Raw genomic sequence first — 27,977 nt, 5'->3', positions numbered from 1 at the left:
TCACCTGAGGGGCACCGTAATACCTGCCCACTGGGTGGGTAATATTCTAAACAGGGGGCTTATTTCCTCAGCCCCTCTCCCACAAGCTTGGCGTCTTCAAGTCTGGCTTTGCCAGGATACCCTTTGTTCCCAGGTGTGAATTACCACACATAATATCAAGTACCCATGTCCTGCATTCCTGTGTGCTCACATACACAAGCAGGGTGGGGAGTCTTTGATCAGGAGTTTATGATCGACCATTTGTCTCCCATCCTGATCATTAACATAACATATGGGCTCTGAGTTTTTATACCAGACCCAAAATACAATTCATACTTTAATACCTTCACATAGTAAAATAATCCGTTCTGCTGGGCCCAGTGGGCTAACACTTGCCATTCCCTCATGCCGGAGATGACTCTCCATGGTGGCCAAGTTTCAGCTCTCTGCGACCCCCAGAACCGGAGATACACAAATGCAGTTTAAAACTCTTATTACTTTAATACAGGATTCTCCGCTTTAAAATGAATCTCTGCTTTTCACTCTATTCCCATTGAAATCAATGGGCTCCGCCACTATGGGCTTTCAATGGAGCAACTCCGCCGTTGAAGTCAATGGGTTCCGCCGCCGTAGACTTTCAATGGGGCAACTCCGCCATTGAAGTCTATGAGGCTTCTCCGCCATAGCCTTTCAATGGAGTAACGCCGCCATTGGAGTCTATGGGGAAAATCAAAGTTCTTTACAGTTGCCCATACTCCATCTGGTTGTTCGGAGAGGGCTGGAAATGGCCATGCGGTCATGCTGGAGCAGTGACTACCTGCGACCCAAATCCCAGCCCCCTGGTCCTCGCAGAACCGGAGATATGGACTTACACATTTCACAGTTTTGGACTTAGCCGTTTTAATGCCACGCGGCTTTCTCCCATTGGAATCAATGGTCGTTGCCGCCATAGGCAATGCATGGGCGAGCGCCGCCATTAGATTCAATGGGACCTCCGCTCCGCCATTAGAGTCAATGGCGCGACCCTCTTGCTGAGCTCGACCCTTTACAGGGGTCCCTCATTCTCGGACCCGGTGGTGGTCGTGTGTGGGGGGTTCCTAGGGGTTAGCGCAACAAGAATTTTATTTCGAGGTGCCCTAGAACCTAAGGTTCCCACGCCAATTGCAGGTGAACTTGAACTCAGTGATAAAAGCTATTTTTAAAGACATTGTATCCGCTGTTGCGGTCTGCGCTTTGGATGGCTGCCAACCCGTTCCTAGAGGTCGGCGTCGAGGAATCCCATTGAAGTCAATGGCCCCATTGACTTATAATGGGAAACCGCCGCTACTCCTCTCGGACGCCACCTGCTGGTCTTCGATGGAAACAGGCCCAAAACCGCCAGATCTGCCATTGGAATGCATGGAGCTGCAATGGCGACCCATGGGAGGCTGCAAAATGGAGCCTGAAAAGGCAGGAAAAGGGAACAAAGGGCTATAATCACTGAACATTAACCCCTTCCCTCCCGCATCAATCCCAGTGTATGTGTTGGTGCAAACACGGGAATGAGAACAATACACTTTTACAGGGGAATATACATTTGGTTGCTGAAGCAGGGGAAAAACACATTACTGGACGGCAGTCCAGTTAACCCCTTGCTTCCCAAGTGAGAGCAAGGGGTGGCCAAATGGGGTGTAACCCCTTTAATACCGGGCCAAACCCCCTCTCCCATGACACATAGTCACCCAGTCTCGCAAGCATGCTGCCTAGGAGTTACATTTGACTCCTCCATTTCTTTCTCCCCACGTATAAATGCTAGTACTTAATCTTGCCATTTCTTCCTTCGCAACATTGCTGAGACACACCCCTTTCTATATTCCATTACCACTAGTACCCTAATGCATGTCATTGTTCTCTCTGGTATTGATTACCGCAACATACTTTTATCTGAACTCCCTGCCTCAACCCTGTCACCTTTACTATCCATTCAAAATGCTGCTGCCCAAATCATCTCTTGCTCTTCTAGAATAATATTTGCTTCTGACCTTCTGAACTCTGCCTGCCGACTTCCTATTAAATCCCGTATAAAGTACAACATTCTCCTCTTTTCGTTTAAGGCTTTACACTCCTCTGTTACGTCATATGCTGTATCTCAAGTCTGATCTCTCATTAAACCCCTACTTGTCTTTTACACTCAACCGAAAGTTGTCTCATCTTTGCACCTTTTACCTCTACAACTCCCTCCTGTCTTAAACCTTTTTCCTCTAATCTCTCTATTCCTATGGAATGCTCAAGCCCCTTCCTTTTCCACATTCAAAGCCCGGCTAAAAACAAGCATCTCTTTAAATATTCTATGCCGATACTACAAGCTCCACATGCCCTTAATCTCCCTCACTGCATTTTTAATAATGCACTTATACACCTACTGTGTCTGTAAGCCTCCCAAAATACATTTTAAATGATAAGCTCTTTGGGGCAGATTCTCCCCTTACCATATGTTATCATTTACATGTTCCACTTATACCATTGTTTGTAATTGATGTACTGTATCTTGTATTGTAATTTTGTACAGCACTGCCTACATTGTTGTTGCTATATAGTACAATTATACATACATGCATACTGAAAGCACCAGGTAGAAGCAGAGTCATTTAATTAGGTCAGGTAGTCGAGCATTGATTGATCCAGTAAGACAGAATTTCAAGTTGGGAACAAAATCCAGACTTGTAATGATCTTCTAGATCAGCCCAAAAAAAGTTGCAAAAATCCTGTAGATGTAACATGTTAATACTATCTGTGTCTGTGATTATGTACCTGGCATGTGTCTGTTACTTCACCTTCCACTGAAGAGGTAGGTGAGTGTTTATGGCTGACAGAAAGAAGAGATATGTGTAAGTATTAATATTTCACACTAGGGTATGTGTGCACCCACAGTTTACCTTTATAATAAGGGAACTTTGTTACTGGCTTTATCCAGCTTTTAATTGCATCAAATCACAGATGAGCATCCACTACCGACACACTTTATTGAAGTGTGGTCGGTACCGCAAGCCGGGAAATCTCCCGGCTTGCTAGTGGCCGCCCCTCGGCGTGCCGCGCGTCATAGACGCGCGGTCACGCGTCATCGGGAGCGTGCGCCCCCTGCACGCGTGTCCAGGGACTCCCCGAGGGAGCCCTGGTGTCCCGCGATCGCGGGACAGCGGCAGGGGGTTCCGGGGGACCCGGCGGACCCGGCAGCGGTAGGGAGAGCGCCCCGATCGGAGGGCGCTCTTCCGCTGCTTCGGCGCGCGCCCGTCACACTCGGGCGCGCGCCAGGCTACTGCTGCGGCACAGAACGGGCAAATGCTCGAATAAAGTGTGCCGCAGCAGTATGCTTAATTTATTTAACCCCTTCAGGGCACATTCACATACTTCACAAAATATAGTCGATGGGACAATAAGAAATTACATATATACAGTATAGGTACCTGCTAAACGGAGTCTACCTTGACGAGGTTTGCCGACTTGAATCATATTTTGATTAAAAGATACAACCAAATGACTCCTTTGTCACACAGATATAGGCTCTAAATGTAAACATGTCACTAGTATATTGTAACCCAATTGGGAGGAGTGCGGGAATTGTTCTTTGTTTTCCGTGTATCTGTTACTGTAGTTTATTTTTTAATACAATAATGTCAGAAAATGCACATATAGTTATAACAAGATCCACCGCTCTCCTATTATAACAACTTAGTAAATAAAAGATATCACAGGTGCACAAGGGAATGATTGAATACTATATACACACATAGGAGATAGGATTGTAGAAAATCCTATCCCCACAAGAATCCCTCACAATTGCACTCATGTGATATAATTATTGCTAGGATAACAGTGATCCAGGATAGTATCCTATACTGTATAACCAGTCATAATGAGTAGAAAAAACAAAAAATCATTTATTAATATCTGCAAAATAACACACTGGGTGTGGAATATATACAAGGGAATTAAAATATTGGCAGTGGAGTGTGACTAAAAATAGGGGAGTACTCATATATGTGAGGAGATAATCTTATAATCTGCATATAGTTATAAGAAGGAAAGAAAAACTGCTTTCTAACATAAATTTGAACAGGAACCATAGCTACATTATATTGGTAGTCAATAGAAAGCGTGGTTGGAGGTGAACTAATTATTTGACTGACTAATCTTTGCAAAGGCTTTTGATACTGTTGATCATGCTATCCTGCTTAACAAACTCCAGAGCTCTGGAATAGGGAAGCATGCTTTAAACTGGTTTCAGTCCTACCTATCAGGTAGATCCCAACATGTGTCCATCTCAGGCTCTAAATCCAACCCCCTGGATATCACCTTTGGTGTCCCACAAGGCTCTGTTCTGGGGCCCCTACTCTTCTCAGTGTTCATCAATGATCTCCCCACAGCTTGTAAGGGAGCCTCAATACACATGTATGCAGATGACACAATCCTATATGCACACAGTCATAGCCTCTCTGACCTTGAACACATATTTCAGTCTGACTTTTTGAGACTCAAACTGGATTTCCCAAAACAAACTGTTTTTAAACACTGACAAGACGGTAACAATGGTATTTGGTACAAAGACTAAATTTTTAAAGCTTCCAGGGACTGAGCTCCAGATCAGAACCAACGCTAACACCACCCTAACTCCTTTTACTAGTTTTAAATACCTGGGCATATGGTTTGACTCCCACTTAACATTCGGAATGCACATTGATACCCTGACATCCAAAACCTATGCCAAATAAGGTGTACTTTACAGGAACAAATCCTCCCTAAGCCTGCTGGCCAGAAAGCGTATTGCACAGCAGATGCTAATGCCAATTATCGACTATGAAGACATAGTATATGGCTCGGCACCCCAAACCCACCTTGGCAAACTTGACACCCTCTACAATTCAATTTGTCGTTTTGTTGTCCAATGCAACTACAACACACATCACTGCGAAATGCTCAAAGAACTAGATTAGTCATCACTCGAGTCTAGGCGCAAAGTTCACCTTTCCTGTCTTGCTTTCAAATACTTTCTGGGCAAGCTACCCACCTATCTAAACAAGCTCCTCACTCCTACCACATGCAGCACTTATCATCTGAGATCTGACTCCAAAAGACTGTTCATGGTCCCAAGGCTCAACAAAGTATCCGGCCGCTCCTCCTTCTCTTACAGTGCACCCCAAAACTGGAACAACCTACCAGAGACTCTCACATCCACCACCAGTTTAAGTTCTTTCAAAACTAAGGCTGTCTCACATTTTAATCTGGTCTGTAACTATTACATACGCCTAAAATATACATCTTCTCTAACTGTGCATGCAATGTATTGTATATAATGTATACCCTGTTCATTTATGTAACTGTATTTGTAACCATGTATTATTTGTCATATTAACTATGCCCAGGACTTACTTGAAAACGAGAGGTAACTCTCAATGTATTACTTCCTGGTAAAACATTTTATTAATAAATAAATAATCAGAGGTAGAAGGCAGAACAAAGTAGTCACCTAATAGGTTTCTATATAATAGTTCAGCTGATGGTTAAATCAACATGCTCTATGATGCAGCTGCCTCTAATGCAAACAGTTTAAATTTTAGCTGTAGAAGGTCACAGGACAAGATTCAAGTGCATAGCAACAGATTCCAGCACAACCTAGTGTTTAGCTATTAAGATTATTGAAAGGAAATATAACACTCTCCAGGTCTAAGCCTACACTAAGGCTAACAGTTTCACGGCTAGAGATGAGAGAATCTGCCTAAATCCGTTTCCCAGATTTTCACTGATGTTACCCCAAAATCCATTTTGCAATGTAAAATCCGCAAAAGGAATTTGGGCAGTTTCAATCCGTGTGGGTTCATCAAAATCTGCCATTATATAAAACCCGTGGACTGATTTGTAAAATCCAATCCACGGATTCAGCAATTCTTAACAATCCGCCAATGGATGGATGAATCCGCAAGTTGGGTTCTACAAATCCGTCCGTGGGTTGCGGAATCCGCAGAGTGTATTAGTAATAATTATAAAAAAATCCGCAAAACACGAATTGTCCTTTTTGACACTGACCCACTGAAATCTGCGGACCAAAGGAACCTTAAGATCCACTGAGGATCCAAATTTGCCCCAAAAATTCACCCATCTCTATTCACGGCTAAAGATGATTAGAGAACTGAACATGATTTACCAAACAGCAAAGATTTTAGAGGTTTCCATCTGGCACAAATACTAATTTATCAATGATCCGCCAAAGTAAATATTCTAAGTTTCCTCACAGTGTTTATTTCACCTCACATAAGAATGCAAATCAACAGTGAGAAACAGACTGCTTATATAAGTTAAAGGGCCTATTCTAGTAGCTTTGATAAGATCACTGCCTATTCGAACGATTTGGCATGACTCTACCTCACGGTCTAACATTTGTGTTATCAAGGTATCTAGAAAGAATTATCGAAAGTCAGAAACAGTGAGGTAGGAAATTGCCAATATAGCTCGGGATACCAGTGGCCTTATCTTAGCCTTTTTCTAAGTTCTGCTGTTGCGATCTGCTCACAGTATGTTAGAACTGCACAGAGAGAGCTTCATAGAGAGTGCTGCATCTCTCTAAACAGCTCTTACAGGTGACCACACATTTTTTATTTGATTTTAATAACAGTGTTGTAGCAGGGGCTCTCCGGAGCTTAACTGCATTCATTAAAGCCCTGGGGACCCCATGCTTCCTGAGTTACAGGTCCAGATATGGGGTGCCAGTGTCTCCTGTGCATTTAAATCTCCTCGTTACGTGACATGGGACATTTAAACAATGCCTCAAACTCCCATTTTTTTTTTGATATCCCGCTATTCAGGTAGCTTCGATATTCACATCATGGCTGCAACTCACAGCAACTCACTTGTTCTCATCTGGCGAGCTGGGATCCACGATGTGATTTACTGTAGAAGAAAAATTTATTTTTACTGCATCGGATAGAATTCAAGAGACTACGGAGCTGTGCTTGAGGATGACCGAGCAGGGAGAAGCACTTCCCAAGCGAGTTTTGCATGCTTCCCAAGCTTTCTGAATAGCTACATATGCCAACTCATTTGAGAAGTGCTCAAAATGCTCAATGAGTTACTTATCGTACCTTCTAACATAGACCCCTAAAGCTCTCTACACAATATCCAAAAACAACAATATTAATTCAATTTCAAGAGTTACTGAGAGAGCTTTTCAAATTCAGAAAAAACCCTCATCCTAATGAAATCATAATCTTCTGCCCCTCCTTACATCTCATCCCTAATTTCTCGTTATGCACCATCCAGACTCTTGCATTCTTCTCAAGGATGTCTTCTTTCTACCCCCTTTGTATCTAAAGCCCTCTCCCGCCTTAAACCTTTTTCCCTGACTGCCCCAAACCTCTGGAATGCCCTTCCCCTCAGTACCCGACTAGCACCCTCTCTATCCACCTTTAAGACCCACCTTAAGACACACTTGCTTAAAGAAGCACATGAATAGCACTGTGGATATTCTGAACACGATACATAAAGCTTGGCCCCCTGCAGACGCACTTACCAGAACTCCCTCCTACTGTCTCTGTACGTTCTACCTACCTACCAATTAGACTGTAAGCTCCTCGGGTCAGGGACTCCTCTTCCGAAATGTTACTTTTATGTCTAAAGCACTTATTCCAATGATCTGTTATTTATATTATCTGTTATTTATTTGATTACCACATGTATTACTACTGTGAAGCGCTATGTACATTAATGGCGCTATATAAATAAAGACATACAATACAATACAATCTGTGACCACAGCGTTCTAACAGACGAAAAACCACAGTGTTTTGTTAACCACAGTGATCTAGCCCGAGCAAGCACTGTAATAGTGTTTAAATAGTAAAGCCAAACTAGGATAGGTAAAGAAAGTTAAACACTAGCATCCTCTGTAACTTATTACATAAATTACAGTGGATACCATCTCATAGGTGACAGTTACAATATTAATTGGAACTAAATTCTTTCACTTCTTTTATCACTGTTCCGTAATTTAAAAACATATTTTATATAACATATATAACAAAGAAAAATATGAAAATATTTCACATGTAAATATATAAAAAATATTACATTACAATAAACTAATGTGTAAATAAATGAAATTCAATTGTTTTGTGCTTAGGGAAAGACACAGGAACACTCTTTATAGTCTTTTATCCTCTCATGGATGCTAGAGTTGAACATGAATATTCCTACAGTCATTGAGAATCAGATCTTTTATGGAAGTATTTCTGCTTCCAAACTTTCACTGATGATTGATTATCCTGTTTCAATCCAGGGAGTATAGCAACTTTCCACTTCACATCTTCCAAGTGCAGCTGTTGCTTATCTCAAACAAACTCTGCAGTATTTAACTGTTATCTCTCAGAGTCTCCAAAGCTCAATAAATCTAAACTGCTTCTCTACAGCTACTGAGCTTTTTGTTTAGCACTTAAAGGAACAGTCCCACTAGCTCTAAAATAAAGAACAGAAATAAAATCACTGTAAATAACAAAACAACAATTTTACTATTTCATTGTTACTAAAGTTATTTCTCAATAGCATCCTAAACCATATATTTTACCGTATATCAATAAACAGTTTCTCCCAGTGGAGGACACTCAGGGGCCTATGCTAGCATCCTTCGTAACCCAGTTACCAAGGCTTTTTAGCTGTTATCGGCCAAAAATGCCTACAGCGATTCAGAAAGCCTCGATAAGTGGGCTGAATCACCTTTTTTTTTGCTGCCGTCAAAAACACATTGCCAAGTGAGCCGCGATAAGCCACTTATCGACAGGTTTTAAAACTCGTGAAATTCTAGTAGCCTCGATTAGCTAATCTAGGATGGCGATTTCCTCCCAAATTCCTCTCACCAGAAAAAGTTGGCATGAAGCTGCCAAGAAGCTTCAGAGGCGGTGGTGAGAGAAGGACTTAGAAAAAAAAATGTATCTTTCCTGCATCGGATTGAAGCCGGGGGTCTCTGGAGATGATACACATTAATATCAGCACCTGAGGCCCCTGGCATAAATCAGATGCCTGAAAAATGCATTTACAGGCAACTTCCTCACCGCTAAGACAATGAAGGGGTTAACTACCGGTGCCATGTTTATTGTGGGTAGTGGGAGTGGGTGAAGGTGGTATTTGGCCCTTGGTGGGTGTTTAGGCCTTGCGTGGGGGGTTGCGGGTGGAGTTAACCCCTTCATTACCTTAGAGGTTAATACAACTAATGTAATGAAAAGGTTAACCCATCCCGCTACCCACCCGGTAGGTATAAACAACCACCAAGGGCCAAGTGCCAATGACATCCATACTCACTACCTACAATAAACATTCAAAAACGCAACAACCCTACTACCCACCTCCTCTAGCCCCAACAACAGAAGTAGTATAGTAATGGGCAAAATTACTATTATCCAGATATAGATTATAGCTCATTTGCCCATTCTAAATCAAACATTAGCAAGCCAGCATAAATAAAGAAAATAAAACTTCTACTTACCCCTACCATCATGAAGGGCATCCTCATCACCATACTCCGGGTCCTTGTCCTCCGTTGGCAGCAAGAGTACAAGAAAAGATGCAATCTAATGGCCCCTAACCCCTTAATCATTTTAGAGATTAATAACGGCTGTAGTAATTAAGGGGTTAACCCACTGTCCCCTACTACTCACCCGGGAGGCCTAACCACCCACCCGAGGGCCACTATACCCACCCTCTACCCATTGATTGGCACAGTGATACATCATACCCATATATTATGGGCATGATAAGCCACTACAGCAGTCAATGGCCAACCTATTAAAACAATCAAGCACAACAATACACAACAATTAAAGAAATAAACAGGCACCAAAAGACCAGAAGAATAAATGAACTAAAAAGACTCACCTACACATCAATAAAATTATTCTAACACCAAAACCGCAAAAGAATAAAAATTATGTTATACCAAATACTATTATACAATTAAAGAAACAACTAACCAACAAAACAAATCAAGAAATAAAACCGCTAACCAATCAAAAAATGTACTAAAAACAAGCCATCCATATATCAAATAATTGGTAAATAAATAGAAATAGAAAAATAACATTCAATTGTAAACAAGCATTTGCCAAAAAATGCATTGCCTTTCACTGTATTTATCTGTAGGGCACAGATTAATACATTAGCAGTCAATAGATAAGGAAAAACATACACTCAAAAAAACTGAAAAAAGACAATTACATACATTCAATATTTATCTTACCTTTAGAAGTCTTTACCATCCGAATCCTGCCGTATCAGGAAGTTCTTGACCCGCGACATTAACCATTGCAATCCGACTCCATCCTCCTTGAAGAATAGCATCAGGTACAAAAATCTTCTTTCTTTCTTTCATCTTCTTTCTCCTTCTATCTTCTTCTGTCACTATTTTCTTCTTTTCTATAATCTTCTATCTTCTTCAGTTATAATCCAAAGTACCCATGGTAAATCCATCAACGGAAGTTGCCTCAACGTCTTCTTGAGCTAAAATGAGATGGAGCAGGCCTTATATAGATGGTACAGCTCCAATCCGATTGAAGGCTGTATCATGGGACCGTCTTTTTTATTTATTTTTAAAGGATGTGACATCATCTCCAAGGGAGGCACATCACATCCTTAAAACCATATGGTTCATATCACTTTAAGGAATGATGTCACATCCTTTTAACTAATGGAACATATCACATGGTACAGGAACCTATGGGATTGTCTTCAGTCCCATTGGCTGTAATACCATGTTATATGAGCCATGTGGTTTAAAGAATGTGATATACCTCCCTTGGAGATGACATTGCATCCTTAAAATAAAAAAAGCTGGTCATATGATACAGCGTCCAATCGGATTGGAGCTGTACCATCTGACTCTAAAATGTGACATCACAGGCCCTATATAAGGCCTGTACTATCTCATTTTCACTCAAGAAGATGTTGAGACAATTTCCGTTGCTGGATTCACCATGGGGTATTTTGGATTACAACTGAAGAAGATAGAAGATTAAAGAAAAGAAGAAAATAATGACAGAAGAAGATAGAAGGACAAAGAAGATGAAAGAAAGAAGATTTTTGTACCTGATGCTGTTCTTCAAGGATGATGGAGTCTGATTGCAATGGATGACATCGTGGGTCGAGAGCTTTCTGATACACCTTTATTCAGAGGGTGAAGACTTCTAAAGTTAAGATAAATATTGAATGTATATAATTGTCTTTGTTCAGGTTTTTTTAATTGTATTTATTTATATGTATGTGTTTCATCGTCCATTGACTGCCAATGTATTTACCTGTTAGGGTACAGATATAGGGTACAGGCAATGCATTTTTTGTCAAATGCTTGATTATTATTTTTTCTATTTCTGTTTATTGTTTTCACTAAACTGTTTGGTATTTGCATGGCTTGTTTTTACTACATTTTAGGATTGGTTGGTGGTTTTATGTATTTAATTGTTTTGTTGGGTAGCTGCATAATTTCTTTAATTGATTTGTTGGCTAGTAGTTTTATTTCTTTAATTGATTTGTTGGATAGGTATTTATTTAATTATATTCTTATGTTTTGGAAGAGCATAATTTTAATTATTTTGCTGTTTTGGTGATAGATTAATTTTATTGATGTGTACTTTCGGCTTTTTAGTTATTTTATTGTTGGGGTGTTTAGGTGCTTGTATATTTCGTTAATTATTGTGTATTTTTGGCCTTAACAATTTTTATTAGGTTGACCATTGACTGCTATAGTGGCTTATCATGCCCATATAATATGGGCATGATGTACCACTATGCCAATCAATGGGTAGAGGGTGGGTATAGTGGGGCCGGGGTAGGTGTTAGGTCTCCCGGTAGGTAGCGGGGGACAGGGGTTAATCCCTTAATTACTATAGAGGTTATTAGCCCCTAAGGTGATTAAGGGGTTATGGGCCATTAGATTGTATTATTTATTGTACTCTTGCTGCCAACAGTGGACATGGACCTGCAGTATGCTGATGAGGACTCCCTTCATGATGGTAGGGGTAAGAAGTACTGTTTATTTAATATATTTATGCTGGCTGGCTAATGTTTGATTTTGAATGGGCAAATTAGCTATTATCCGTATCTGGATAATAGTAATTTTGCCCATTACTGTACTGTATGTGTTAGGGGGGTAGGGGGTTTGTTGGGGTAGAGGAGGTGAGTAGTAGGGTTGTTGTATTTATTTTGTTTTATTGGGATAGAGGGATTGGATGAAACGGGTTTTAGCCCCAATGGTGGGTGTTTAGGCCTTCGGGGGGGGGGGTAGTGGGACTGGTTAACCCCTTCATTACAATAGCGGTTCCCACTGCTATGTAGTGAAGGGGTTAACTCCTCCTGCAACCTTCCCGGCAGGCCTAACACCTACCCTGAGGCTACTGTCGCCTTCATCCACACCCTCTTCCCCCAATAAACAGACTATTGCAGTTGAACCCCTTCATTACCTTAGCGACTTGACGCTAAGGTAATGAAGCTGTTTTAATAACGATTTTATTACTAGTGTATGCGAGCAGGGGTATCAGGAGCAGAACCACATTGATTTCAGGTCTGGGGAACCCCTGCTTCCCGATATACAGGCCCCATTATGGGGTGCCAGTATCTCCTATGCATTTAATTGTCTCGTATCACGTGACCGGGACATTTAAATGCATAGGAGATACCGGGCACCCCATAACGGGCCTGTATCTCGAGAAGCAGGGGGTCCCCTGACCTCAAATCAACACAGGTCTTCTCAGGAGACCCCTGCACACGTACACTAGTATTAAAATTATTATTAAAACCCTGCGATCGCTGGCGAGATATGCGCAGGCTAGATCACAGTAGATTGCTTCAGGTAGATGAATGAAGCCTTTTGAGAGAGGAGTATATCACATCGCTGCTCCTCGCCAGTTTTGGGAATTTAGCTATCGCCGGTCTACAGAAACTTTGTGAATACCATGATATCTACGCTGACAAAACTGGCGGCGTAACAGGCCCAGCGAGATGATTTAAGAAAGGCTTCTAGCATAGGCCTCTTAGTGAAAGATAAGAGCAAGTCCTGCTTAATGCACAATGCTATTACACAAATTACAATATTGTAGCTGTAGGATGTAAAACACCTTACATTTTAACCTGTCATGTTTACATAGTAACTTTGAAATATTATTTAAGAATAATTACAAAGCCTGATGAACTAAATGCTTTAATCAGCTACTGTAGATTTAGTCCTTTTAACATCATATGGGATATCATGCTACACTATCGCTATAAGTAGACCATATTTTTCCAGATCCTTTACTGTACATCTCATGATGCCCTTATGATGTTTATGGAACTTTATAAGGGCAGCACTGTCATGATATTTAGTATAGTATCTGAATGTATTACATATTTAAGGCTCAATGAGCCTTTTATTGAACGCAGATCTTCCATCCTCCAAAACATGCCATTTCTCAGATCCAGACTATCATTATGATAGCATTATTTCAGGGATTAGCCTACAAGGAAAAAGAGCAGGTCTTGAGTGCTACCCAGCAACATATGGAAATTGCAAACGCTGTCAGGGTTCATAGAGAGACAGAAAAAAAATTATATAGTGCAAAATTACAAAAAATAAATTAGCAAAGTGCGCAATAAATTCTATAGACTGCCCACTCACATGGTATAAGAAAAATGCAGATTTTTTCAAATCTATGAAGGGTTATTGTAGAGTCTTGATTCTTTTCCTTTATGATTGTAAGGGATTCGGTCCTGGTTTGGCTAGAACTCACCCTTCCAGGGCTATAGAGGTTCCAGGCAAAACACTCCCTAAACCAGGGTTGCCAGATGGCTTGTCCAAAAATTCTGGACACAATGGTAAAAGATGCGACCCCCCCCCACCCTGAATACATATAACAAATACACCCACGCCCCCCGAATACATATAAAAAATAACCTCACGTCCCCGAATATATATTAAAAATACTCCCACACCCCCAGAATACAAATAAAAAATACCCCGACGCCCCAGAATACATAGAAAAAATACCCCCACCACCCTAATACAAAACCGAAATATCCCCACCTCCCCAATACATATACAAAATACCCCCACACCCCCAAATACATATACAAAATACCCCCACCTCTCCAATACATATACAAAATACACCCACCTCCCCAATACATATAAAATTATCTTGGGGATGGTGTCAGGTCGGGCCCGGTGGCTGCGGAGGGGGGAGCAGTGGATGCGGAGGGAGGGCAGAGGATGCGAAGGGAGGGTAGAGGATATGGAGGGAGGGCAGAGGATGTGAAGGGAGGGCAGAGGATGCGGAGGGAGGGCAGATGATGCAGAGGGAGGGCAATGGATGCGGAAGGAGGGCAGCGGATGTGGCCCCCCCATATCATCATCTTATTCCCCCCATCATCATCACCTCATCAGGTTGGCTCCAATCATCATCTTACACCCCCCCACCCTTACCTTATTTCCTGGTAGGACGCAGACATCACCGGACCTGTCTCGGGGCTGCCGGGGTGTGGGCTCTGCCTCTGCTGTCCTCCGATTGGCCGTCCTCTCCTCCAATAGCATCACAGCACTTACAGCCGCACTCACCGCCCTTGCGCTTGCCTCTGCCTCCGCTGCCCGCAACATGTATATACTGGACAAATAAATGTCCAGTATTCCCACCGATTTTATACTGGACAGGCATCGGAATTACCGGTATGTCAGGGTAAAAACCAGACACCTGGCAACCCTACCCTGAGCAGCAATTGGAATCACCTGTTCTGAACTAAGACTCCTGCTTGTCTTGATGCTGCTTGGTGTGCAGCTCTTCCCCTATTGGCTGCTTATGCTATTTAGGGTCAGCCCTTCCCCCCAGGAAGTGGCTGAGCATAAATCCTTTCATTGATGTAACCTGTGCTTGCTACAAGCACCTCTGCCTGGCCTACCTTGGGCCACTCCGTTCCTGTGCTGAAGCACTGGATCCCCAGTGCTATAGCCTTGTTGTTCCTGTGGCCTGTCTGCATATACCCTGCTTCCAGAGGCCTTCATTACTCACAGTTCCTACCCTGCTTCGGAAATCCCATTCCTGTGCTGAAGCGCTGAATCCCCAGTGCTAATACTTCATTGTTCCTGTGGCCTGTGTGCATACCCTGCTTCCAGAGGCCTTCAACATTTTCTGATCTGTTTCTGTGCTTGTCTAAGCAACCCTCCTTGGCCCGTCTAGCCTTCCTGTGCTGAAGCACCTATGCTGAAGCTGTGCACTGAAGCTCTACAATGGTCTTCCTGAAACCGATCCCAGCCTGTGACCTCGACCTCCTCCTGTGCCGCCTGCCTTGACCCCAGCATGTGACCTCGACCATCGCTCTTGTGCTGCCTGCCTTGACTCAAGCCTGGATAACATTTACCCTGCCTTCTCCAACCCCGACATGGCTACCCACGACGACGGAATCCGCAATCAGGACCTGGCTTTGCGGTCTCAGGTCGGTGTTTTCATATCCCCATGGTCCGGTCCTGGTTTGTGACGAGCACGACCATTACAATGATGTCTATGTTTTCAGACCCCCATAGAGATATAGGAAGCATAGTGCATACATGTTGTATGAAATTAAAATATAAACCAGAGCAGTGAAAATACACTCACTTGCACCAGTAATTTAAAAGTATTGAGACCACTCAGAGCACCGACTAAAGACCTTGTTCGGAAAACACTGGCTTCTCCTATTCCAATGCACAGCCGTGCTTCCGTTTGGTGAAAGTGACATGAAGGGTTAACCAGGCTATATAATAAAGTTCAAAGCCCGTTTGGTTACCCCTGCTCCATGTATAAGGGTCCTTGAGAGTGAGTTATTGGACCCAGTAACATTGTATTATTGCATTGTACTTTTTCTGAAAAACTTTTTTTGTGTTTATCCCTTTCCGGGCAGGCAATCAAGCAGGGATTGCTAGTATATGAGTTACAAGGGGGGGAGGGGGTGTTGCATAGGAACTGTTGTCTGAATGGGCCTATGAGGTTGGGGTCCAGAGTTACCAGTTCCCCAACAGATGCACCCGGGAATCATGCCTGATTCTCGGATACATGTAGGCATATTGTATGTAAGCGTGACTCACCACTAGGGAGCCCTGCTTCAGCACAATTCGGAAAGGAGTATGAGGCACAGGGATAAATGTGTATCATCAGAGCTGAGGGAATCCCTGGGTTAAGGGGGTTACCCCAGCAAGTGCCAAGGTGACCCACAAAAAATATATGGTTTATGGGTGCCCAACCATACATAAGGTTGGGGGGATTCTGAGAGTCTAAACTGAGTTAAAGGGAAAGTGTTTGGGGAAATAAGGCAGACAGAAATGAAGAGATTATTTTTCTGTTCTATTCCCTGTGCCCTAGAGATTCCAAACTTTGGGACTCTAAGTCTTAGGTGGGGTTTTGGGGTGAAAAGCAAGTCTTTTTGACTGCGGAGGGTCTGGGGATAAAGTTACCTGTGGCCCTAGAATTCTCCCTGTCTTACTCGCACTATTTTCGGTTAGTTGCACTAGGGCCCTACAGTGTCTCCCAGACTCCAATTTTCAACCCCAAGATCCATACCTAAAGTCACACATACAGCCACGGCCCCTTTTATTCTAACACTTCACCGATATTTTCCGGTGACTTTTTCCGAATGCCACGCGCTTCGCCGCGTTCATGCGTCGTTCGTGCCGTATTCATGTCGCAATCATGCCGGCGTCCACCGCACTTGATCTGTTTAATGAGAATGTTTCGGATTTAATTGGTTGCAATTCTTCGCGTGGCAGATATTCATGAATTGTAATGCGCATGCGCTTCAGTAATGTGTCGACTTGCAGGTGTATAAAAAATACCCCAGTGGTCCTTTGTGAATTGACCTTGGTACTGAAAAAGTTGTACAACATTGTATCTATTTAGGCGTTTCATATTAAAAACTAAATGCAAACTGTCTGGTGTTCTATTCCATTGTCCAGAAAGGTCCAGAGATGAGTACATCACTGCAGTCCGTGTTCAGAAAGCCCAACATAACGTACGCTTATTTACTGTAATATGGTCAGCAATTAGTTCAACAGATGATAAGATGGCCACAGTTGGTCAAATTTATCAATATTTTATCGAAAATTATGACTTTTACAGATTTTCACCAGATGCTCTGGGGTGGAAGCGCGCGATAAGGAAAAAGTTAAGTATCGATCCACGGTTTTTTCGTATTGCTCCTGCACCCGGAGTTACAGGAGGAGGGTATTGGTGTGTTGCCCCTGAATTTTCCAGTACCTTTGTAAAACCAACTAGGAATCGTAAGTCCCAGGCAAGCAATGCGCCAGCACCGGCTTCCAATAACGGTCCGACCGTCTGTGAAAACCTGCTGACCGGCAACCCTTGCTATCAGCCCCCGCCTGGATACCTGCAGCCTGAGCAGGATTTCACGTGCAGATACCAGCAAGCTTGCATATACCAAAGCGATTTCAAGCTTCATCAGCTGGCAACTACAGGTCTAGCAGGCCCGCTGTCACCTGTCAACTACATTTATAATCAAGACTACGGGACTGGCAGTGGCTTGTCGCCAACCGATTGGCAAAGTCTATGGTGAGTACGGCTGCCGTATTTTATTCTTTTTTGAAATATCAATATCAATGCACAGTAAAGCGATTCTCCTGTAATCAATCTCTTTGCTTATGGTTATTTACTGTAGTTATTTTAGTCACAATTCGCCAAACTTTAGTCCAGCAATATCATTGGCTGAGCAGCTTCTACAGTAGATTGGTGGACAGCTAGGCGCATGCGCATTGGAACCTTGTTGAAACGCATACTGTATGCGTCTCATCACATCTAGGCGCATGCGTGTATGTGAACAAGAGACGCCCCCGAGAAAATAATTGTTGGGACTGACCGATGGGACTGCGGGTACGGACTGTGGGAACTTCTTTAGGGGACTGACTACTGAACTAACCATTACAGTATTTACAGTATTTATTTTTCTTCCTCAGAAAATAAATTTTGTCATCAGCCTGAGAACGGCAAATGGAGGGATTTCGATGGATAATATCGCTTTTTGTAACGATGCTTGCACACTGCTGAATCTGAATCAGTGCAATTTTTATTGATTAGGATAGAATAACTGAGCTTTATTACATACTTTTTTACATACAGTACTGTATAATAACCCCCAAAAATAAAAAGTATGCATTTATTCTGTACATTTATTACAGTACAGTATGTGTGTCCTACTCTAATAATAATACAAATACAGATAATGCGTTTTAATACTATTTTGATGTACTGTAATGCGCAGTAAGTGTAATTAAAAACATACAGGTATATTTAAAAAAAACAGCAATTTATTTTATTGGTGGGTGCAGTAAGTACAAAAACATTAATGGTGTCCAATACAGTAAAAACATTGACAGTATGAATACAATCTACAACAATCAACATTAATTTTATTGGTGGAGTACTGTAAGTAATAAAACATTAATGGTGTACTGTAATTAAAAACATACAGGTATATTTAAAAAAACATATTAGAATACAATTTTAAACAATGAACAAGTCAGAAATGAATCAACATTTTAACAGACGAGCAATCACGAAAGGAATTCGATCCCCAGCAGATTGTCCTTCCAGGGCCGATGTCTTGTATGCCGCAAAATGCCATTAATGGAGTCTCGCACGATTTTCATTAAAGGATCGGTAATAGAAAAATAGCGCCGCAATTCCTCCACAATAGTCTTTCTCAAATTTTTAGAAAGAGCCTTTTTCTCGTGATTCCGTTCATAGTTCACATTGTGGGCCCACCCTAAGTACAACGAGTATGGCACGTGTGCTTGAAAATTAACAAGGCATGCCTCTGGGGTAAACGAGCACTTGCAAACCTATACTTCTCCCTGAGTGGCTGGGGCAGCTCACGCAGGATGATGTCGGGCACCTTCTCAATGCAAGCATATGTGGGTTGGATTCTGGGAGCGGGGGTTCTTCTGGGAGCGGGTGTGCTTGTGGCGGCGGGCGAGAATAGGATGTCTGGGAGGATGCTTTCCTCCTGTCTTGGTTTCCTTGTCAGTGTTGCCTCCTGGCGTGGTCTTGATGGGGTTGTCATGACATCCTCGTCAACGGCATACATGAACACATATTCTTCTGATGGAGGGGGTGCGCTTGGTGATGGAAGGTTGAAGGTCCCATTCATCCCATCCAGGCCACCCTCCTGCTCCGGCGTCCGAGATACAGGGGCATGAACTCCGAGCAAATTATGTATCCCCACTATGTCAGTCTCTATCTTCTCCATCCGTTGATCCATCTTCTCCATCCGTTGATCAATCTTCTCCATCCGTTGATCTATATTTAGCATTGTCTCTAAAAGAAGATCTATCTTTCCCAGCATAGAGTTCCCAGGGATATCGACACTTAACCCATTCAGCATGCAGTCTAACGAGCTGGATCTTGTGCATGGGGTGCTGTGGACATCTGTGTGGATGGGTGCATAAGAGGATGAGATGCGGGTTCCCTGGAGATAAGCGGCAGCATCGTCGAGGAGTGATGGAGGAGGTGTCCTGTAGATTTCCGGGAGAGAAGCGGCAGCGGCGTCGAGGAGTGATGGAGAAGGTGTCCTCTGGGTTTCCGGGAGAGAAGCGGCAGCAGCGGCGAGGAGTGATGGAGAAGGTGTCCTCTGGGTTTCCGGGAGAGAAGCGACGGCGAGGAATGATGGAGAAGGTGTCCTCTGGGTTTCCAGGAGAGAAGTGGCAGCGGCGGCGAGGGCTGATGCAGAAGGGGACCATTTGTTTTGCTTTGAGTGTACATCATCATATTTCTTCTTGACATAATAAGGCTTCTTTAAAGCCTTTGAATACAAGGTAACCAGAGGTTAACTATCCAGGCGCTTCAAAGAGTCATGAGATATGAGCAAATAAACACAATACTGGCTGGTCTCTGCAGTAAACCGGTGAATGAAAGTCTTCTCCAAATAAACAAATAGCTCTCCTCAGAGCACCAGTAAAATTGTAAAAGGAGACTCACGGTTGTAGGAGCAATCACAAGCCAGAAGTAAGGATGAACAGCAGCACCGGCGATCAGCAGACCGCCAGGAAACTTCTCTGTGCCAATGTGGGTGTATCCCCCCTCAGTCCAGTGACGACAGGTAATGCAGCTATCCGGCGTGCAGCCGGGGAAAGTCAGCAACGGATAAACACTCCTCCCGTGGGAGGCAGGAACGGCGCACAGCCGTGGAAACGAATCACAAGCAGGCAGTGGTGGTGTGAAGAACCGTTTATTCCAACATCAAGGTAAAAGTCTGGCGGATCCTCTGACGCCTTTCAGCCCGGGGGCCTTTATTAGCCTTTCGCTTTGGCCTTGGCTTGGAAACGGCTGCCACCTTTCGCTTTTTCTGCATGACAGGCACAGCAGAGGCGAGTGGGTTCTTGTGTCCGTAGAATCGGGGTTGATCCATGGAAGCAGATGGCACAATGCAGTCTCTGGACAAGGGCAAGTTCAGATACAGATCATCGAGTGGGAGGCTATGCAATGTGTGTCACCTTTTATGCATGGTGACGAGGTGCAGGTGTTAAAAGTGGGCGTATTCTAATGTGACTCATTAAAGTATAAATACACCATCCATTTTGTGGATTCACTGCACATTGAATACACATCGACTAAACATCGAATATACATTCTTGATCTTGTATTGCTTTCTACATGCATCTGTTAAAAAGATTTCTAAGGATCTCAGCATGAGAATAAATGAGATGTACACGAGAGGACAGCGAATTGCGGATATTCAGCGCTGGCTAAGTACTTCTGGCCTTGTTGTGCCAGCAGCAACCGTGCGCTATCATGCCCATGGTAAGACCAAAAAAGTAAAGAGGACACCAATGGTAACTACCGCGTAAGTACTGTACTGTACTGTTCTGTATCGTTCTATGTTTATTGTTATCACTGTATATTTATATAACTCTATTCTATACAGTATCTTTCTATGTTTATTGTTATCGCTGTATATTTATATAACTCTATTCTATACAGTATCGTTCTATGTTTATTGTTATCGCTAAATATTTATATAACTCTTCTATACAGTATCTATCTATTTTTTTTGTATCGCTGTATATTTATGTAGGAGGACGTGCGCAGAGGTATGCAAGGGAGACTTGTCAAGGTGAAATTAAATAAGGCTTTTATTGCGCCTGTTCCTTTAAAATAAGAAAAAACATCCAAACATATTCAAAAAAGGGGTCAAACAACGCTTCTGTTCCACTTGGGAGTATTTCTAGTGAAACCTATGCAGTTCACAACTCCCTTTAGATAAGCATGTCTCCCAGCCCCAAACATATATCTTGATATGTGCAGATATACAAAAAAGTCTTATAAAGGAAAGTCTTATCTGTTTCTTGTAGTTGGAGGGAAAGTCTTCTCTCTTCCTGTGTTGCTGCCTTTTTCCTCAGGCTATGTCAGCATTCAGGTTTAGAGGTTCTTTCCCCTGTGTCTTGCAGGCAGCGTGCTGTTTCTTCTGGCAGGCTTCAAGACATCTGTCCCTATGGTCAGTGCCACTATTTGTGATACTCAGGAACAACATCTCTTCCTGTCTCAAAGACAGGAACTCTGTAATAAATATTTCGACCATATTGTGACAGTGTTGCCCATTGTGATAGAGCGTAATGGGCAAGCATCAGGAAGGTAGTATAGTACTGTACTGTAGTATGGTAAGTACTGGCACACCAAGTACAGCATGATACAGGTAAGTATGGCACAGATTGTTTTACAGTATATAGCATGCAATTTACTGCACTAATTTTTAATTTTTAGAGAGCTGGCTGCACTACCAATCTTGTTACAAAGTATTTTACAGTACAGTAGTTCCAGTATACAGTAGTTTGACAGTAGTAACTGCATACAGTAGTCCAATATGGAGTAGTTTTATAGTACGCAATGCAATTATATGCACTTAACTGCACTCATTTTTTATTTCCTTTTCAGAGACAGCTGGCTGCACTATAAAAGGACGGGTGGAGGGAGGGGGGACCGGTATCATGTGTAAATTGTGTGAACTGTGTGTATAGTGTATCTACAGTCATGATTTACACAAACCCCCCCCCTCTCTCAATGAACTACAGAATGCAATGTGGCCATGACGAACAAGATTAAGACTAAACATTTGTATTACTGTTTTTATTATTATAAATTTGCATTATTCATGATTATTTGTATTTTTCATTCTTCCATTATTATGCACCGGCCCTAAAATTTCAACTGACAGAATAACTACAGTACACTACTGTACGTGTACAAAGAAGTTAAACACTGAAAATGATTATTTGTATTTTTTATTCCTGATAAAATAAAATAAATATTTCATTACATTCACATTATTTTTTTTGAACTTTAAATTCATTGTGAATGTGTGTGTGTGTGTGTGTGGGGGGGGGGCATTCTTCAAGAAGGCTTACATTTTTATTCATTGGTTACATTTTTATTCTTTGGTTATATAATCAGATTAACATATTAAATTCGAGAAGGGTTTATCACAAGTGCGCTTGCGTTACCGTAAACAAAGCCTCAAAGGGTTGGGGGATCATCATAATGGATTAGCATAATGCTTGGCTAATCAGCCAAGCATTTGAAAATGATTGTGAAGTTATACATGCATGCGCATTAATCATCAACTAGGTCCCTTCCCAAAGAGGATTACACGCAGGTGCAGAGATGTGATGCCAGGCTCGGCTCGGGACGATTAAAAGCACAAAGCCAAGCTTTTGAAAATGAATGGTTTTCAAGAGGTGTCGATAAGAAGTTGAAATCCTTGAGCCTTGTGTGTCTCTGCGGGGGGAGGGGGTAAAGCTGCATGAAGGATTAGCAGTACTGTACTATAGTTCAAAGACATATTTTCAACAGGTCATCATAATGTTTTGATCCCCAGACCCCCAAATCAATAAAAATTACATAAAGCACGTGAATGACCAGTGTAACATTAAAAATCTACTGTACCGATAGAATATCAGAATAACACAAATTTTTATGCAGGCACACGTCTGGAAACGAAACATAAAAAAAAAAAGAAATATTTTTTTTTCCAGTCTTCAACTTCCACATGATTACACGCAGGCGCTGAAATGTGACACCAGGCTCTGTACGTTATACACGCAGGAATGTGATGACAGGTTCGGGATGATTGAAGCCAGAAAGCCATCTGGCTGGGAGAGGTGTACTGAACTGTAGATAAGAAGTTGAAATAGTACTTTAGCCGTGTGTGTGCGGGGCGAGAGGGAGAGCACTGTATGTGCCGAAATGTGATACTGTAACACGCCTATGCGTTTCAACAATGTTCAAATGAGACATACAGTACTGTATGGTACACACATAATACTGTATAAAAAGAGTATGAAAACAAGTAAAAGTAAAAGTACTGATTACAAAATAATACAGTACATACAATACTGTATAGAAATGTGATAATTTTATATTCAAAGAAGATGCGACGCTATATTTTTGTAATACTGTATACTGTAAATCCTCCATTTTACAAATACTGCGCGCGCGCACAGACATAATGCATTAGACATGCATTAGACTTATTAGACTTTTAAGACAACAGCTCGCGAACGCCCACATGTGTTTTTAGACGGTATTGCAGTATAGCGGACAGCGCTAAAAATCCGAGCGCTAACATACCGGAAAGTGCTACGGAAAGTAAGAAAATATACCGCATCTGGCCGCGGTTAGCAGAGCGCCGTGGATCCGGTCGCATTAGGATAAAGGCGGCCGCAGCTGTAGCTGGATGGGTTCCCTGAGGCTCAGGTCCGTCGGGGAAAGTATATAGTCCTGGAGATTGCAGTACTGCGACTGTTCTCCAAATCCAGACACTAACTATACTATGTTTTTTAATGATTAAAGGGAAAGTAGGATATGTTTGTGTGGCCTACTATTGCAGATAATATTGAGTGCATTAAGTATCAGTATATAATAATGTGTTTACATATGAAAGGGTTAAAATGACTAGTCTGTCCTCCATTTTGTCTGTTCTCCATTTTGTGAATTTATAAGCTATAGTTTGTTAGCGGTTTTAAAAGAAGTAGCTTGCATTTTTTATCTTAGATATACTTCTGAACCCAAGAGACTGTTCTCAGGAAGCAGTGGCCTTCGAGGTGTAACAGAATGTGGCGTGATTTATTATTCCCAAGAGAAAAACACTTTGCTCATCTTTTACATATATTCTTGTTTAAACCAGCTTTGTAATCAAGTCGCTTTCGCCAAAAGTCTGTTACGCCTCTAACAGGTATGGAACACCTCCAGAGGACAGTGTAAATGCCTACGATCTGACAGTGTGCACCCCTAAAACGCCCCTAAAAGGGATAATGTTTTCTTTAGTCTAAAAAAATGCAGCTCGAATAGCAATAAACTGAGAGCGCTTGAATGGACCAACTTGTCCTGTGTCTTTTTTGGCGCTCTCCCAGACGTCTGCAGTTCGTGATAGAGGGAACAAACAATAACAGTGCCAATGGTAAAAATCTCCCCAGCCAAGTCCTAAGGTTAAAGTTCCTAAAGCAAAAGGTTAAAGTCCCTTCAGCGAGGATCACCGTCTGCCGAGGTGCTGGAAACCTCACGTAATCTTTCAACATATATGAACAAGAATTACAAAGAGACAGAAGTTGATTAAATAACTTTTATTCACACAGTTAATTTAAATAAACTCATAACTAATTAACAATATATACAAAATAACCAGATAAACAAAGTAACTATAAAAATAATACAATGCCTGCTCTTAGTCGGCTAAGTCTGCCCTCTGGTGTGAGGCATGCCACCCCTCAATATAGGCACGGCCTCTGTAGATGGAGTGGCCAACTCCACAGAGGATGGAGGAGGAAGAGGTGAGGTGGTCAGTAACAGTGACCTCTCATGCTGGCAGGAACTTACTGGAGGTACCGAGTGTACGGAGCATGGAGGCACTTTGATGCCCTCCAGGCCCTGTGTCATAGCCATATGAGGCCATAGAGAGCTGCTGCTATCTGACCCATGCCATTTAGCACTGCACTAATGTGCTGCCGCTTGACATGAGTCATGATGCGCTGGTGGGGGTGGCCTGCTTGCTCCCTGTGGCAGCCTGCTTGCTCCAGGTAGCATGAGGTCTACTCCATCCACTGTGAAGTAGCCTCAATGTAGCTAAGCTGGGTCGTAGGATTCCTGAACCTGCATTGCTGCATCTCCAGCAGCTCCTGCTGATGGGCCAGAAGGCTGCTCTCAGCCAGGGGTGCTGAAGTATGGCAGATTGGTGCAGTAGGAGTGGTATCACATGCAGTTAGTGTTGCACTGGCTGGGGCAGCTGACACAGTGTCTGGTGGTGGAGCAGCTGAGGCAGCTGTAGGTGCCATGTCTGGTGCAGCTGTATGGGCAGCAAGTTCAGCAGTTGGTGCAGCGGGAGGAGCGGCTGGAGCAGCAGCAGCAGTAGCAGCAGGGGCACTTAGATTATGAACAAGAAACTGCTCAAGAGTAAACTCGTGGGGGCAGGGTCACCATCTCCTCCTCAGCCTACTCTTCCTTCATAGACTCTGCAGCCTGGCGCAAGTGCTGACTGCTTTATGGTCATGCAAGAAAAATGACATATTAAAATCAAACACAGTCATACAGAATGTGAGTACAAATACGCATATTTGGATATATAATATCTGCATAAAACATCCATTTTGAAATAAGTTTTTTATTTAGACAACATTTTCGCAGAACAAAAAACAGAACTCCTTACCCACAAACTTTTGCAAAATGTTTATAGGCCTTTACTACCATTCACATGATTAAGAACTAAGGCAGGCTATAGTTTATCACCCTTTTGTGTAGCAAGTACAGTACATTTAGATACACTGCTTATTTTAAAGTATGTTCTGGGCACAGCATCATGTTAAGTACTTTAAAATAACATGTTCACAATGGAAAACATTAGAAGTCTTGAATGCATTGCGATACCATCATTGTCCTCTAGGTGCTGGAATAGGGCAGTTTTGGGACTTTCCAGCGCACAGAGAGTTAATCTCCCTAGAGAAGCCAGGAGCTGCTGCTTGCTAATTGAGCAGGCTGAACTTCTGATTGCTCATGGCGTTTTAAAAGTCAGGAAGTGACTATACACAATGAGACTGACTGCTGTTCCCAGGGAACGGGGACAGAGAAGAGTTCTCCCCAGCTATGTGAAACTGGCACAGTTCCCTAGGCTCACTGGACAGTGGTCCCGGAGCCTGCTGGGACTGCATGGGTTGTTAATCACAGGAAGAAGGAAAGACACGAGATTGTGCTGAAGTGGGGATGTCCTGTCCTTAATATCGGACTTACATGGAAGAGATTCTATGAGCTCTCGTTGGGCCGACCTCCCCTAGGAAGGACGCGAGACGATGCTGGAGCATGGACATCTGCACCAAACCCTGGAATAGCAGAAAAGAGAAACCCTATATTACTGTGTGCAGAGATTGTATATGGTTAACTATAATAGTACCTGTTTTGGGGTGGTAACCAGCTTATTTGTCCATCCAGTTAGTAAGGGTTGAAGCTGAATGTGTAGTTAGTCTCCTAAAAGGAGTAGGCATATGTTTTATGATTTTGTTTTGACTTAAAGGGACGGTGGGCCTGTTATTGTATTATTTAATCTTGTAAATAAACCCCATATAGAGAAATACTACGTTTCCTGCCTTAATCTCGGACACAAGATCCTACGCTGTGACGAGACATCACAGCATTTAGACGGGAAGATGATTTGAGGGACACAGGCCAATAACTAAAGCAGTGGGGTGATCGTTAGCAGAAGGAACAACAATATTTATCAGTGAACCTTAAGACTATAAGCAAGTTGCTGATGATGATTCTTAGGAGATACAAGACATGGATTCTAGTATCTCCTAATCACGAGGGCACACAAGTAACCATAGCACATACATTATTTAGAGTAGCTAAGTACTGTAATAATAATAATAGCATGTTCTTGTATAGCACTGCTAGTTTTACATCGTGCTTTACAGAGACATTTTGCAGGCACAGGTCCCTGCTCTGTGGAGCTTACAATCTATGTTGTTGGTGCCTGAGGCACAGGGAGATAAAGTGACTTGCCCAAGGTCACAAGGAGCCAACACCAGGAATTGAACCAGGCTCCCCTGCTTCAAACTGAGTGCCAGAGTCTGTGTCTTTACTTACTGAGCCACTCCTTCCCCCTGTATGTTTGAGTGCACACAAGGTTGTGTATAAAGCGACATGTACACATAATATAGATATATAGTGTATAACATATGTAATGTATTTTCATTTACCAGGTCTCTCCAGATCCTTCGTGTCCACGATTCCAGAAAGACCAATTACCAGAGAGATGGCAATCCCCTCACACAGCTGCTCCTCTATATGGGTGAGATGGCTGTGATCCCCCTTCTGTCTTCCTGGGAAGCCAGTTTACACTTGACTTTGCACTTGCTGTCTGCCTAGTGCTTTTTCAGCATATTAACTGAGTAGTTTTCCCCCAGGGCATTAATTTAGTGGAGAATGTTTCCCCAAATATGCAGTTTTTACTTAGCTGTGCTTGTGCGGGATGACAAAGCCCATGAGTTTGGAATGGTTGTCAACTACTCCATTGATCAGGATTTCCAGCTCTTGATCAGTGTATTGGAGGCTGCAAATCCTCAGAGCATAAGACACTAAAGCACTAAAGTTGTTCCAGCAGAAGAGGTGGATGCTTGCTCAGCAAAATCAACAATTGAGCTATTTTTCTGATGTGGCCAATTAAATCAGTTTCTTTGTATTTACATTTCAAATTGCTACATGCTCATGGGCGTTATGTCACTTACTAGTAGGCCAGATTTACCGGAGCTTTGCATATCTACCCCATTGTGATCCTATTAGAAGTGGCTTGCTTCGTCTTTTCAATAGTATAATTTAACTTGACTGATCTGCTTATTTTTCAAGGAAATGTACTTTTCAGGCTCCTCAGTAGTCATGCAATAGTCTTGAATAAACCCCAGTAGTGATAAGTCTTTGGTCTTTCTGAATTCGTGGTTCAGG

The 27,977-nt window shown here is 42.5% G+C and overlaps 1 long non-coding RNA gene across 1 annotated transcript in view; it reads left to right on the top strand.

The window, feature by feature from the left end:
* The window catches only part of LOC142494405 (uncharacterized), a 43,115-nt gene extending 15,371 nt beyond the window's left edge, over positions 1–27,744 (top strand). The window contains exon 3 of the long non-coding RNA XR_012801420.1: positions 27,239–27,744. This is a non-coding gene — a long non-coding RNA (uncharacterized LOC142494405). The remainder of the gene's footprint in view (positions 1–27,238) is intronic.
* Positions 27,745–27,977: the final 233 nt, after the last annotated feature.

Source organism: Ascaphus truei, chromosome 5 (genome assembly GCF_040206685.1).
Source record: "Ascaphus truei isolate aAscTru1 chromosome 5, aAscTru1.hap1, whole genome shotgun sequence".
Lineage (NCBI taxonomy): Eukaryota > Metazoa > Chordata > Amphibia > Anura > Ascaphidae > Ascaphus > Ascaphus truei.
Note: the sequence above shows the minus strand (reverse complement) of the source record. Positions and strands in the feature narration are given on the sequence as shown.